Source organism: Carettochelys insculpta, chromosome 3 (assembly GCF_033958435.1).
Source record: "Carettochelys insculpta isolate YL-2023 chromosome 3, ASM3395843v1, whole genome shotgun sequence".
NCBI classification, from domain to species: Eukaryota; Metazoa; Chordata; order Testudines; family Carettochelyidae; genus Carettochelys; species Carettochelys insculpta.
This window is the reverse complement of record NC_134139.1, coordinates 162,770,627-162,776,782: the sequence shown is the minus strand read 5'-3', so window position 1 is coordinate 162,776,782 and position 6,156 is coordinate 162,770,627.

The following is a 6,156-nucleotide window of genomic DNA, read 5'->3' as shown; positions in this document are numbered from 1 at the left end:
AGAAGGATTAAAAAGTACCTCACTCAGCACTTAAAGGAGATGAGCAGGGAGTATTCCCATTCCATCTCTAAACACATGAACAAACTTTTCTGGGGATCACCCTCTGTGTAGGCAGAGTGCCCATCAATGTATCAACAGATCCAACACTATTGAATTTACCCACTGCAACGTGATTACAAATGTGAACTCACACAAAGTGCTGTCCTGCCATAAAGGTCTGGCAGCAATATGTCCTGGGTGGGTATTGGCTGCAAGGTTATGAAAAGGTCCTGGCTGGTGGTGAGATCAGCTTCCATGTTTGCCTCCTGAACATTTTCCTCTTCCTCCTTTTCACCTATCACAATGTTGTCTTCATTGTTGCCCTTGTCTTCAAGGAAGAGTCAGCTGGGAGGTATCCATGGACAATTTTGGGACACTTATAGGTCCCTACCAAGAATTCCATGCAGCTGCTCATAAAGGCGGCAAGTTAGAGGCTCTGACCCAGAGTGACCATTTACCTCCTTTTCTTCTGGTACACTTGTCTCAGTTCCTTTATGTTACCTGGTACTGCTGTATCTCCCTGCTGTACCCCATTTCCAACACATCCCTGCAGCGATTTCTGGGTTCTGTCTGAACTGATTCTTCTCCCCACACTGTGATCAGATCCAGCATCTCTAGGACATTCCATGCTAAAGCTCATTTGCAGCCCTGGGCTACTTCTATGCTACAGCTATCTTTCAAAACAAGTTCTTCAGGATGATCTCTTTCAGAAAAACCTTCTTTTGAAAGAGCGCAGCCACACGCAAAAAAGTGGCTCGAGAGAGCAATCCACTCCTTTGATAGAGAGCAGTGACACGGCTCCCGCTCTTTCGAAAGAACAGGCCAGGGATCAAAAAATCCAGCACCACAAGGACTGCTCTTTCGAAAAAAGGGCCCAAGGAGCACCTACACATTTTTTTTAAAGAAGCTTTAAAAGAAGCCGCTCTTCCTGGTATAGGAGTAGAAGAGGGCTTCCAGAAGAAGAGTTGTGTTCTTTTGATTTTGGATCAAAAGGGTGCATTTTGTGCGTAGACACTCCGCGTATTCTTTTGGAAAAGGGCCAGATTTTCCAAAACAACTTTCTAGTGCAGATGCAGCCCTCAGTATCCATGATGAGGTGTGCTGGTCAGGTGTGCTGTCCTGATGTCATTCAGGACAGACAGGAAGGGAAATTCAAACTTTCCCAGGGCTTTTCCTGTGTATCAGGCAGAGCAGGAAGAGCTGGCCAGAGCGGTCATACTGGGACACTGTGGGATACCTCCTGGAATTCAGATAACGTTGACTTTACTAGTGCTGCATCTGCACTGACCATGAATCGACCTTGCAAGGGTGAATTTAGAGTTACTCATCTTGTTTTGTATGAGTACAAAAATCGACTTTAAAAGCCTTTAAAGTTGGTGGAAGAGGTTCAGTGGTGTGGACTGCTTGTTTATAAAGTCAATGTAATGTGGCTAACATCAACTCTTTCCTGTAGCAATGATCAGGCTTCACTGTAATAACTTCTACAGCAACAGAAGGCAAATTAAGACCTGAACTGGCCTTGGCAGTGGTTGAGAGGCCAGCATTATAATCTCACAGAACATAATAAAACAGCATCAGAAATACAACAGTAGAACAGATTTTATTTTTAATTACACTCTCTAGTACTTGATTTTTCCTGTAATGCAGATGTAAATTGTGCCCAAGTCAAGGAATTCTCAGCTGTGCACAGATGAGTGTACTGCTTTACAACTTCGCTCCGTTAATCCTTTCCTCAAGGAGCAAAAGAGAAGCAGGAAAGCAACATCTTTCTACAAACTAGAGATATGGAGGTACCAAGTGAAGCACAGTTAAAAACAAGTAAGAGCATTCACAAGAAGTCAGTCAGTCAGAAGATGGCACTGTTACAACAGGACTCCAAAGGCAGCAGAGAATGTATAGGGACCTAGAAGAGCTTTAGCAGATCATCAGGCAAAGTGTAGAACATGCTCCTTTCCCCCTCAAAAATCAAATTTAATTTCAACAGGGATGAAGAGGGCGGCACAATCACAGGCTCAGCCCCTACAGGAGCAAACCCCCTGAATTAAGAAATCACTGTGATCTTAGGTACAAAACTTGGGTTTTAAATCAAGTGAGTAAAAATGAAAAGGAAAATTGTCAGTAACATAAGAATGGCTGTACTGGGTCAGGGCAATGGTCTATCTAGCCCAACATCCTTTCTTCTGACATTGACCAATGTCAGGTGCTTCACAGGAAGTGAAGACCATGTCTACACTTACTAAAAACTTTGAAATGGCAATGCTAATGGCCAAATCAAAGAATGCTAATGAGGCACTGAAATGCATATTCAGAGCTTCATTAGCATGTCACCGGCCCCAGCACTTCAAAAGTGCCACAGTTTGCTCACCTGTGGCTCATCTACACCAGGATCCTTTTTGAAAGGACCCCACCAACACTGAAATCCCTTTTTCCCTATGAGCTTTTGAAAGGGACCCCAGTGTATGCATTTCGGCACCTCATTAGTATTCTTCAATTTGGCCAATAGCATGGCCATTTTGAAGTGTTTAGTAAGAGTAGACATAGCCAAAGAGAATAGGCCAATCCTTTTCCTTTTTTATTTTAAGGCCATGTCCTTTTCTTTTTTATTTTAAACTTGTTCCTAGTTAATTTAATTGGGTAAACCCTGATTCTTGTGGCATGTGAAGGGATAAGTAACACTTTGTTATTTATTTATCTCCACAACAACTATGATTTTATAGACCTCTACCCCATTCTCCCCAGCCCTTAGTTGTCTCTTTTCCAAGCTGTGACAGCCATCTTTTAATTTTTCATCATATGGACACTAGAGTTGAGACAGAAAGGCAGAGAAAAAAACCTAGATGTAAATGAGAGTTAATTCACTAAAATGAAAGACACCTTCAGTGTTGTCTGTTTTTCAAACATACAAACAATAGCAAATGAGAAAATTTATCAGGTTTATAACAGTCTCTACATTGGGTAGAAATATAGCTTAACCTTTATTATTCTTTTTAAACTCATGTTGTTCATAAAAGAAAAAAGCACCTAACAATGAAGGAATATTTCTATTTGATAGATAATTGGTTATTGAAAGTAGCTGCAAGACAGAATTTTCAAGTTTCTATGTAAAATATGAATTCCCTGTGAGTTATACATGTTAATTCACTGCTTTGGTGCTATATGTCTTTAATCCTGTAATACGGCTGATTTGTCAAAATATGCAAGCTTCACATTATAGCTGGATTATGTTGTTCTGTGTTGGTGAAGAGACATAACATTTGTAATATTTTTCCTGGGAAAAATTTCCAATGGGAGAGATTCCAAAGATCGGTATTGTTGACTTTAGAAAAGAGACAAGTAAGAAAAAACAACAACAGTATATAAAAGAGTGAATGATCTAGAGAAGGAAAATCAAAACTGCTATGCTTTCTGTCTCATAATGCATGAAGGGGGCATTCAATTAAATTAAAAAGTGGAAAAGTGAAAAAGCAAATCAAAAGAAATCCTTTTTTCCCCTATATATGATTAAACTGTGAAATTCAGTGTCACAGGAAGTCACTAAGGACATGAAATTAACAAGATCCAAAAAGGGATTTGGCATTTCTATGAATAACAAGAATATCCAGAGTTTTCATAATTAGTGAAAACAAATTTTGGAAATATTAACCTCCTGTACAGGGTTTTAGACCAATCTCTATCACAGATTAGAATGAGACCATCTGCCTACTGTAAAGTTCTTGCACCTTCTTGTAAAAAAATCTGATGTTGTTCACTGTCTGAGGTTGGATACTGGACAAGATGGACCTTGGACCTGACCCAGACTGGAAATTCCTACATTCACAATATGATCCAAGGGCTATTAATGATCCCCCTTTTATCTGGGGGGACAACCAGGAAAATAGGTTAAGTTTTTTCTCCAGTATCCATTGTTGGATTGTCTATAACCTTCATCACCATTAAAATAGCATTTTTTCTTTGAAATGACTGTCAAGTCTCTTCTGGGCATAGACAATAGAGTCACATCTACTTAGTAAGGAAATGTGCCACCTTACAAGATGAATGAACCAAATCAGCAAGTACATAAATACCACAGGACAAGATTAAGAAGGTGTTATCACTGGACAGAGTACTCTCTCTCAATAGAATACCTCTCATCTCTTTAAGTATCCTGAAGTATGCAACACAAATAAAATGAGTTATGGAATAAATTTCCATTTCGGGTTTCTGGCTATGATAGGCACTGTACAACATATGCAAAGACACAGGTCCTCCCCCAAAGAGGATTGACCAGTGACAGATGGGAGAACAATACAGTAGGTACAAACTGTTTCACACACATATACACACACATACTATATGTATTTGCAAATTTTAATATTATAAATAAACTACCAGCTATTTTCATCTGCCTTTCAACAAGCCATCTTAACCGGCTGCTTTCTTGTATGCGGCTCAGCAGCAGAGGTACATGAGAAGGAGAAATTATGAGGAAGGAAGGGCTTACAGATGAGCATAGGAAGATCATTCCATTGTGTGTAGAGGGCAGCATGGGGAAAAGTCAGGACATGGCTATGTGAAAGGTTGATATTTGGGTGAGTACAATTGGCCTCATAGGCAGAGAGCCAACTTCTCAACTGATATAAGGCTGCATCTACACGACAGAGATCTTTCAAAAGATCTTCCAAAAGATCTCTATGGCCGTTTCTACACATGCCACTTTCTCCGAAAATGGCATGCTAATAAACAGCCTGAAAAATTCTACTGAGGCATGGATGTAAATTTCTGGGGCCTCATTCGCATAGGTTCACATGATCTGGAGTCCGGAAGAAGCCCTTACAGACCCCAAAACAGTATGTAGAGGTGCTGCTGCTGGGGGGTTCTGCAAATTTGTGGGAAGAAGGGGCTTCTGGAAGGAGGACTTCCTTCCAGGAGATCCTCCGGGGCCATGCCTCTACCTGCTGTTTTGGGGTCTGGAAGAGCTTTTTCCAGACTTCAAATCATGTGACCCTATACTAATGAGGCACCAGAAATTTACATCCACATCTCATTAGCATTTTTGGGCCGTTTATTGACATGCCACTTAAGCGGCATGTGTAGAAATGGCCTTTCTAGAGAGCTTCTTTCAAACAAATGCATCCACATGCAAAAAATGGATCAAAAGAGTGATCTGCACTTTCAAAAGAGAGCATCCACGCAGCCCCCACTCCTTTGAAAGAACAGGCCAGGGATCGAAAATGAAGACTGTTCTTTCAAAAGGGCCCTGTGGCACATCTATACACATTTTCTCCCTAAAGAAGCTTTTGAAAGGAGGTGCTGTTCCTGAAAGGGGAAATGAAGAGTGATTTTGAAAGGAGCACTGCATTCGTTTGATTTACTTTCGAAAAAATGCTTTTTGTGTGTAGATGCTCCATGGGCTCTTTCAAAAGCGCTCCCTTCTTTCAAAAAATCTTTTGAAAATGCTTGCTAGTGTAGACACAGCCTAAATGCATAAAACCCACTGAATTCAGTGAAGCTGCAACTATTTACAGCAGTAGGGCCTTTGGCCCAGCAGCGAATAACAGAGCTGTGAAGAGCTTTGCAGTGGAGGACAAGAGCTTAGAAGATGAGTTTTTTTCCCTGTTATAAGCAATGCCTGATATTATTACTTCATTGTTAAACAGCAGTAAGCAGAATGATGATTTGGGTAGAGTCTGAGCCCAGAGTAAACATGGAGTAACACTACTAACTTCAATAGTGTTTTCCTTGGCTTTACATCAACATATCTGAGACTAAAATTCAGGCCTTTCCATCTTAATCAATGCAAAATCAGTTGATAAATAAAGGTGATATGGGAATAACAAAGATTCTCTCTAAATATAGACATTTTCTTTCAAATATGATAAGAAATATACACATCTGGCTGCACAGATTGCTCAATCCCATCCTTACCCTTCATTAATTGTTCATTATCAACAGGTTGGAGACCAAGGTTGAGAAAAATTATATTTGCATATTTGTTAGTAGTAAGTCTACTATCAGTCTCATAAGACAGCCTTCATTGGCCTGCTGCTCCTGGTAAAATTCTGACCATACCTTCATGACTTATTTAAACAAATACTCTCACTGCTGACAAAAAAATCAGGAAAAATGAGGTCAGAGACA